Here is a 10,551-nt window from a genome sequence, read left to right on the forward strand (position 1 = left end):
TATCTCTATCTCTATCTCTATCTCTATCTCTATCTCTCTGTTTTCTCTTTAACTTTTGCTTTCTCATTACCTCTTTTCCTTCGTGTTACCTCTTTTCCTATCTCTCTCTCGCTCTCTCTCTCTCTCTCGCTTTGCCTATCTTTTATTCATTTCCATTATTTTTCATTTCAGGCTCTTTAGACTTCAATTATTTATGTCCTCAATCCCTACAGTCTTAAAAGATTTTACAGATTTTGACGTAGGACAACGTCTTACGAGAACGTAGGGAGTTATTCCAAAAAATCTTGAAATGCATGCGTCACGAAAAATGGTTAGGTTTTGAGCGCTAATAACTCAGTAATGTCCTGATCGATTTTAATATTTTTGCGCCAATCGATCGGGCAATCTTCTACGCATCGACCCAGTAAAGAAAATATTTTTAAATATCATCCTACCAGGATACCGGCGATAAAAACTGAAAAAACTTTTGTTGGCTTTCTTGGATTTGCCGCCAAATTACATTTTGTCAAAAACTCATCTTTTTCGCCATTTTTGCGTCAATCAATTTTCATTTAAGACCCAAGATGGCCGCTAAAAATTTTACACTTCATTGGAAAGCTCAACCAATGAACAAATTTTGTTTGTTCGTTTGTTAATTATTAATTGTTTGGAAAATATCGGAGGACAAAATGTGAAAGTTTTCTAAAAATAAACTTTTTCGCAGGCTGTCTGACCTATTGGCGAACGAGGGGTCGATTGTTTCAAGTGCATGAAAATGTAATTCTTAGTTTTTGACAATTTTCGACCAATCAAGCAGAAAAGTTTCAATATTTAAAAACCTCGTGTGAATAGTGGTCCCCTATCTAACGACAATGGTTCATGACAAAAATATCCAAATTAACGTTTTTCAATTTTTTTCCTGGTGGATATTTTTAAAGCAGATTCTGTATCATGAAAACCTGTACTAGCACGCTGTGAAAGAATGTACATGTATTTATGTCAGAGTTGCATAATCCGACCTCTCAGGCATAGCGTGACCGAACACCAACCTAAAATGTTGCCCGTTTTGATCGGCCAATCAGTAAACTGGCAGTGCCAGTTGGCTGGATTCGAAAGTCCCTTTGATTAGCAGCTGCTCGTAACGACGACTCATACAAATACGGTGACTTTTGATTAGACAGCGTTCAATTCCGAATTCATTCCCTTTGCGGATTTATTTCAGTAACCGATTGATGATTCCTCGAACAGGGCGGTAGCGTTGCTGGAAGAATGCAATAGGTAGCATATTTTTGCAGCAGAATTAAGGGCTTGATCTTTTTCGAATTGCAAATGAATGGGCTGGCGAAGAGCTTAATAACAACTGTTTTCCGAGAGGCTTCAGTATGCTTATTAAAGTGGGTTTAACTATTAAGTAGTATTCTAGAAATAGGGAAGATTTTACAGAAAAAAAACCTAATAAAAGACGACGGAAATACTTATCCGTGGAAACTAATTGATGTGATTATCTCAATTAAAAGATAAACAGCCCCACCAGAACGTTCGGCAAAGAAATCATCCAAAGATCGCAGCCAACGGCAGGTTCACTTCAGCTAATTGGAGGATTATCCCGGTCGCATGGCAACTCTCGTGGTCTCGATGATGATAGCCCTGCGACCATCTGTCTGTCAGGCTTAAGTACGCACTTCTCCGTCGATCTCTGTTCAGTTCGTTTGAATTCTGCTTTTAATTGGAGCTGCCCAAGAACAATAAATAACTTCGGGCATGTTTTTTCCCAGGAGAACTTCTATTGGACCGTGCGCCGTTCTTTTGCTGGTCGATTTTTCTTTCTTCTACTTTTTATGTTAATACTGTGTGGAGTACCGTGCTAATCCCTACTAAGAAGATTTAGCAATTACCAATGGTCATGGGGCTGCTACGGCACGAGCATTTTAGGCTGCTGCTATTTCGCTCGACGGAGTTTCCTAATTGATGTAAATTGTTGTGATGGGAAAAAGTTTTCGCTTATCGCATTGTTAAAAACGCAGAGCTGTTTGGCCTTTTGTTGTTGTCCATCTGTCCATTCGTTTGACTTTTGCTAGTTAAAACAAAATGCTAGTTTTTTTAAATTTTGGACGATAAAGGCTCAGCAGGATTACCTCAGGAAGTTTTTCTTATCTGAATCTGAATTCCATTCAGAAAACAACAAAGCGTCTGTAAAGAATATCACCCGTTGAATCAATTATACTCTCCTACATGACAACGTCAAAAAAATCAAATAAAAGTCAGCTGTTCAAAATTGAAATCAATAGTTTGTCGAAGTTGAAACTCAATTGATGCTTCTTTCCGGCGAAGAAAGAAAAAGAAAGGCAAAATACTTCCTTGCAAAGTGGAGGCAGTAGCCGGATCTATTCGTTCCAGTTTACAAGCGGATCAAATCGTACAATGTTCTCAAATCTTGTTTGAATATTTGCCCTCACCGCCAGGGCGAAAGGGAAAATAGGGAGGAGAAGGCGAGATCAAGCTCTTCCTTTAGGCGCTAGGTAAACACGGCAAATCTGATGCTTTTTCCTCCGACGATGATGGGAGTTTACCGAAGAAGGAAAACGAGACCGAGAGGAATGAATAATAATCGGACTATTGCAGATGGTCTGTGGTACTGAACTGGGGGCGCTCGCTGGTTTAGATCTTACACAAACTCAGGCAGGGCGGAACCACTATGGAAGGAGCTGCAAATGTTAAACACGGGTGAAAGCGTTGCGGTACTTGCGTTTCTTTCTTTGTGCCGGGTTTCCCACAGGAAGTAGAGACACCAGCGGCAGCGCATTACAAGGCCAAGGAGGCGTCCAATAATTTCCTGGAAGTTTAGTATTTTTATTGAGAAAGTTGTATTTTCATTCGGACGGTGCAATCGATTTCGAATGGTTTCAGGCGCCTGGGTTGTGGAGCCTAAGTCTTTTGAATAAATTAAACCTATTTTATCTTCAAGCGTAATTTAGGAATCTAAATATACCAATTCTTGTAAAGTACTGCAGTATAAGCAGCAATTTACATCTATACAAGTTTTTACTTCAGATCAATTAAATAATTGCCTATATTTCATAAAAGAAACAATATAGTCCTTTGTACCGTATGATTTTTTTATACTATTTTGTCGAAAAAACCAAACTAATTAAAAATATTTGTATAATTTTTCAAGGTGGAGCAAATATTCCAGGATTGGCTTTTTAGAAAAAACTCTGTGGAAATTTTTCAAATTTGTATTATTTCACAAATTAGCATGTAAACAGTAGAGCAATTCCACGCGAAATCACTCGAAGAATACGAAACCTGGAAATTAAATAAAAAGAAAACTTATCCAATTTAATTCCACAATGTACATTTATTCTTAACAGATACGTATATCGCCTACGACTTGCAGGCTTCCTCAGTGTTTGTTTTCGAACAGATTCGAAGTTCGAAGTGCTCGTCGATACTTGATCAATAGTTCCCTCTTGGTAATGCTTAGATAGTTTTATTAGCTCGTTTTTCCTCTCTATGAAATGAATGGCATTTCGTGCACTCAAGGCTTCTTCACCCAGCACCACAGTTGCGGCCTCATTAACGACCGAACGCATCCTGCTCCATACGTCTTCGCGAGTTGAAGCACCTGAGGAGCAAGAAAAGGTAGACCTTCATCCAGAAGGTGCGCGTAGTTCTCGGCAACTCGCGGGTTTTCTAATTGCCAAATGTTTAACCGCGGCTTTGTCACCAGATGTATACTGTCGATAATTTTGAGCGCACACGTACTGCTACTAAATAATGATACGAGTCAATATGCGCACCTCAAGAATATGATCGATTTGGTTCAAAATTCGTTGACAGGTGGTCTCCAGATCTTTTGAACTGTAGGCTATAAGGTCAAATCATCGGTCTATACATCGATTCCCTGCTGATCTGGGCGTTCATATCACCGATGACGATCTTGATGTCCCGTGGTGAATGCATAGAACGCTTCCTGCTCGTCGTCGGGTCGACCTTCATGTGGACAGTGCACGTTTATGGCGGTGCAGCTGAAGAAACAGCCTTTATCCCAACGTACACATCCTCGCGTAGATCACCTTTCAATTAATCACGCGATCTTGCATTCTGTCCATCACTACAAACCCCTTTCCCAACTCGTTGGTCACTCCTCCGCTCTGGTAACCTTGCCGTCACGGATCCTCCACTCCTTCTAGACTTGGCGACAAATCTCGTTCAGTGCCACGATGCCAAACTTGCGGGACTCTTACTGATCGAGCAGCACCCTGTTGCCACCAACGAAATTCAGCCATCTGCAGTTCCAAGTACTAAGCATCCATCCCATGTCCTTATTTCATCCATGCCGAATGTTCCGAGTCGAATTTTCTTGATTTTTCGTAGTGAGTTTAGCTTGCGTAGATTGCCTTACTACTAGGGCCACTCTACCGAGTGTCGTGATGGAGTTGCCATCTTAGTTGTAGTACCAAGACAACACATATCTTAATTAAGCCGCCCACTCTAGACCAGACGCTGCCGTGAGCCGCTCCTAACCTGAAGCACAACTGCGCACTTGGTTGACAGACGTTCAAGTCTGACAAGGCTACTCCTCGTTGTTACTTCCCTGTCGGTATACGACCTTAGTTTTCGCCGTGGTTGGTTACCCACTAGGGTTAGTCGTGATCTGATTAATACGAGGAGGTAGGGGTAGGAATTGCTGGTTCAAAGGCTAAGGACCACTGTGGGGTCAATTTACGCATTATCCAGTAGTTCACCAACCATCATTCATCATTCTATGATTATGAGCATTTTTAGTGTAAATCACGTAAGGAATTGTTATTTCTATTAAAATCTATCATGTTACTAAAAAATCTCTAGAATGTTACTAAAAAAACTTCTGAGAAATCATTTCTCTTCGAAGCCCGTCCATGAAGGTTGCTCCATCTTTTGGAACAACTTTTACTAGACTGAAAATTCTATATTTTCCAAAAAAAAATTAAAAAGACAATAGTGGTATTGGTATTTCAGATATTTCGGTAAGTTTTTTGACATAGTACTAAGTCTTACCACAGGGTAATAATTTAGATTCTAGTTACCGTCCCGAAAATATGAAAGATTTTGAACGCTAACAGCTCTGCCAATTATGAATGGATTTTCATGATTAAGATACCGATCGACTTATGACAGATGCAGCAATTATGTGTTTTCTAAAATGATTTTTCTTTGTCAATCAAGTATGTGTGATAATTAACAAAAACGTTCAAGGTCAAATATCCTCATACATTTTCTTCGGAATCGCCTTGCTTCACAGGCAGGGACGACAGTTAAACACACCATCTGTTTACTATGATTTTGATTACTTTATTTCTAAAAAAAAATAACAAAGCTCCCTCGTCCCTATAGTTCGAAGATTCTTTACTGAACGTAGTAAAGAATACTTATACTGATTTGATATCTGTGCTTGGAAAAAAGTGATGAGATCCTCTCGTACTAACAAAGTTTCTAAGGACTGCTATAAACCTGCACCAATTTGATGTCTGTATTGGAGAAGTGCGACAGAAAAAGTGATAAGTCTGCTCATCCCAATACGATTTCTTAGGACCGTGATAAACCTAGTTCAATTCGATGTCCTGGGACTGAACAGTTATAAAAAAAAGTGAGCGACCAACCCTATCTTTCGCCCGATTGTATCCACATACTGCAAGAATTTATTAAAACTGATGTCTTATAGGGTATATGGGATGACGGAATATTCATGGATGTGACGTGATGCAGCAATTTTCAAAGTGAGGAAGAATTAGCGACTGTCTGATCTAAAAATGTTGTTGGATTACAATTAGTTGCGTGCAATTGTTTACATACTTGCGATTGTGTTGCTGTCAAGTGTGAAATAACTGATAAACAGAGTGGCTAAAAGAACTATTAATGTGCAGAGGACGTTGCCGATTGATGATATTTTAATGGTAATAATTTTAACTCGTTGTAGAGATGTTAGTTGAAAGGCAATTACCGTGACCGCTCCTAATTCTACGCAGCTCCTAATTCTGCGCATTTTTCTTTATATAAGTATTTTTTAGCATTGTGCATAACTATGATCATTGCGTTGTTTTTTTATAAATGTCTGTTGAATATTACGCCATTATTCACAAACGGGCCATAATATTTGAGAGGGAAATAATTTAACGTGAAACTGAAAGTATTTTATATGGCAGAAAACATCGTCGTTAGCACCAACGCTAAAATTGTCCTTCTAGAAAATTAACAAATTTATGATCGAAATTCTTTTCAATGATCAAATTAGCCAGCATAAGTAGAAAGAATAATTAGTTTTAGTCATGTTTTAGACAAAAAGAGTGATTGCATGCAGTGCTTTCCTTAGAAAAATGCGATGCAATAATGCGCAGATTTAGGCACATATTTTTTATTCATGTGCCAAATTTTGTGCAGTAATGTATCCTACAAAGAAACGGCACCCAAATCACTGAGATATAGAGGCATGAAAATTCAAGTAGAATCTTTAACTTGCATTGATTGGAATCCAGTGCTGTGTCTCGGGGTCCGAACCTACGAGCGCCAATTCATGAAATCAAGTCTTCTATTTATTTTAATGTTCAACCTCATGGGGCTGTCCGAGAGTGGGGAAGTGGTTTCTATATGAAAACACAATTTTTAGTATTAATCTAAAGTGTAATGTTCGGTATGCAGAAAACCCGAATCAATTCGCCCTTCACATTATCGAGAATAAAATATTTAAAATGAGGCAATCAAAATGATAACAATATCCCTTTGCCACCCGGACAGCACAAGAAGGCCGGATCATGGATTTATTTATGGTAAAGGCTAATGCCGGATTTTTTGGTGCGCTTTCAGCGTATAAAGACATAAACAGCAGGACAGGAGTATTTATTTTCACTTTTTGGGTGCGCAGAATTAGGAGCAAACATGCGCAGAATTAGGAACATGGACAAGAAAGTGCGCAGAATTAGGCACCGTGGATAAGTTTACAAAACGAAAAATATACTCAATTGTTAGTCGACTTATAATTCCTACATTTGTTACCAGATATTATAGATCGTAGCACTACACGTTGCTGCTATCCACGTTGTAAATTTAAAACTAGAATACTTAGAATAGCGGAAGAATCATACAAATGTCTTAACTGCGCAGAATATGGTACGTTCACGGTATATTTCAAATCAACCTGTCACAATAAAATGGTGCTATATATCTACTGTATCTACTATAATTGACGAATGTGAACCAGCGGTAAATGATAACCCAGATTATTTATTTATTTTTCCCATCAAGCATATATTAAGCGTCCAATGACAAATATTTTATGTTTTGAGCAAAATCTTTAAATCAGTTAACATTCGTTTCAAGCCAGTTATTTAAAGTGGATTAGTGCTACAAGTCATAAGAATTTTCAAAATGCGATATCGTCGCCAATCACCAGAAGAAGTGTGATTGTGGCCTGATGAACCTCTTAGTGGAACTGTAGACTCTAAAAACGAATAAAACTGATATACAGAGTACGGGCATTTAGGAAATTTAAATTTATCTCCTTCCTTCTTGTATCACCTTTTTGAGAATGTTTCAGAGCATTTATTACAATACAGTAAATTAAAAATTTGCTTGACATACATTTGCAAAACGGCAAACTTTGTCGAATTGAACCTGCATTCGTAGTTCTATGTGAGCCCCTAGATAGAGACCTTCATAATTTTTGGAGTAGAACTACGTCTTTGTTTACTATACTGGGACTGGGTAGCATTTTGTGAAAACGAAAAGAGAATTGTAACGTTTGTATGAAAGATTTCAAATGCCAATAACTACTAAACTACTGAACTAAACTGAACAATTTATATGTCGTTGGATAGATAAAATGACCAGCAATTGGAGCGGGAGCAACTTTAAGGAGGGCATAAGAGGTGATAACTCGAGAACTAACCAAGCAAAAGGAACCAAATTTGGCATGGGGGGGTTTTGGAGGTAAGAATTTTTTCTATAGTATACTGAGACCCCTGCCCCTTCTAAGAGACGGGGTTCTCACACAAATGAAATCCAAATTTCCTCGTAACTCTAGAACTAATCAAATAAATGGAACCAAATTTGGCATTTTGGGGGTTTTTGGAGACATGAATTTATTTCATGATGGTTTGAGACCCCTCACCCCTGTGGTAGGAGGATAAAGACTCTCATACAAATAATAAAACAGAATAATAATAAAACAGATGACACATTCCGCGGGCCGGTATACCAACCAGACATTTTATAAAAGTTGCTTTTAGCATTGTTGAATATTTTTTCATGATTGGGTAATGTTTGAACCTTTCAAAACTGCCCTTACTGGTATTCTAGCATTTTCGGAAGTTATTTAAAACGTGTGTCGAAAATAAATGAAATTTACAAGAAATAAATGATTTTTCGCGATATTTTTTAAAAAGGCTGCTACAATGCGCTAAAACATTTCATAATAGCACTTGTTTCCGACCAACTTACAAAGGAATATATGCTGAATCCATTCCAAAAATAGTTTGGATGCAATTTTGCAGTTATTTTGTATTTCAAGTGGATGAAATAGGGCCATTTTTTGCGTTGTAACGTCACGAAAAAAGTGTAGTTTTCCGCTTTCGCAGAAAAGTACAAATTCGAACAATCTAATGATCCGTATTCTCTTTGTACTCAAAAATACTTTTAAAATGGTACCTAAAGAAGGTAAGGTAAGTAGAACCTAAGTTACAACTGATTGAAGCTCGCGTTGTAACGTCACGGCGGGCAGCCGGACGAATTTAAAACATGTGAGACATAAGTAATAGTATCGACACCTTAAGACATAGCATAATAGTAGCTTCAGAAAAGTTTCTTCATTTAAAAAGCATTTTCTAGTGATTAAAAAACATTCGGACATTAGGGTGTCCCTAAGCAGATAGAAAAAATATTTTCTCTATTTTAAGTCAGAAATGATTGCTGTCTACAGAAAATTTGTAGAAAAACTAATTTCAAGAAACTTCGTTGAAAACTGAAGATTTATATTTCTTACATGAAAAAAGTTATAGACTCTTAGAGACACCCTTAAAAATAGTTTTTTTTTATCTAGCTCTTTAATAACGCTTCGTACACCTTTTAGATGTTCTAAGAAATTGGTAATAGAATTAACCTGCACATTTTCGTTGAAGATAGTAGAGATCTATCTTTTTTCCTTTAGGTGCTATCCCTATTATTTAAACATGTTCACCTACGGTTGTCTTCATAATAACTTTTTTTAGATTTTCCACATTATACTCTAAGCTGTACATGGTGGAATACAGCATAAATTAACTCACAAAAAACAAGTGAGATTAGCTGCTCATAGCTGTTCTCCCTCGAGATACACCCCCTTAAAGAGTACATGTAAAAATAAAAAATTGTCAGTAATAGCGTCTAAAGGGAAAAAGATAGTGCTCTACTATTTTCGACAAAAATGTGCAATTTAATTAGATTACCAATTTTTAGAACATTCGCAAGCCATACGAAGCGTTATTAAAGAGGTAGATCGAAAAAAATATTTTTAAGGGTGTCCCTAAGAGCTTGGCTCTATAACTTTTTTCATGTAAAAAATATAAATCTCTGGCATTCAACAAAGTCTCTTAAAATTAGTTTTTCTATAAATTTTCTGTAGACAGCAATTATTTCTGACTTAAAATAGAGAAAATACTTTTTGTATCTGCTTGAGGACACCCTAATGTCCGAATATTTTTTCACCACTAGAAAGTGCTTTTTAAATGAAGAAACTTTTCTGAAGCAACTATTATGCTATGTTTTAAGGTTTCGATGCTATTACTTCCGTCTCACTTTCCTAGAATCCCTCCCACTGAGCGACGTAATTTGTGAAGAACCCCACAATTACGTAGGCAAAATAGTTAAAAGACAAATTATCAACACGGTTTTGGATTATCCCTTATGTACAGAAGGCAGCAACAGCGATAATTACCGAATATTAACTGAACAGATTTTTCGTGACGTTACAACGGAGCTACGACCCTCTCTGTGTAGAGCAGAGCGTTGTAACGTCACGAAAAGTAAAATCTGTTTAAAAATTAACTTCACTAATCATCGGAATTCTGAACATAGCAAATTGTTCAGTATTCATCTCTTATCAAATCATAGAAGAAAGTCTTCAGATAAAATTTAAAAAAGAGCAGAATTTTCATATTTTTTAACAGAAGAACCAAAAGACGAATTTCTGGCGCGTTGTAACGTCACGCTACATATTTGCTTACCAAAACAATCTAAGTAAGGGAAATGCTATTAATTTGTTAATTTTTAATAGGAAATTTTATGCTCTTGCCAAATATATAATAATATTTGGGGGTTTCTCAACGATTTTCTTAGCTGAAACACAAATACTGTGCAAAGAAATGTCAAAACGTTGTAACGTCACGCCGGAATGTGTCAGATATTTTTGGCGTATGTACGTATGTTTCAACCTTTATGATGCACACAAGTGATTTTTAAAAGAAATCTCTATGTTTCAATGGTTGCAGGCGTTGTACTTATGAACGACCGTCCAGGTATGTTCAAAGCCACCATTGCATTTAAAGAAGAATTTGATCTGAA

The sequence above is a fragment of the Sabethes cyaneus genome, chromosome 3, assembly GCF_943734655.1.
Source record: "Sabethes cyaneus chromosome 3, idSabCyanKW18_F2, whole genome shotgun sequence".
Classification (NCBI taxonomy): Eukaryota; Metazoa; Arthropoda; class Insecta; order Diptera; family Culicidae; genus Sabethes; species Sabethes cyaneus.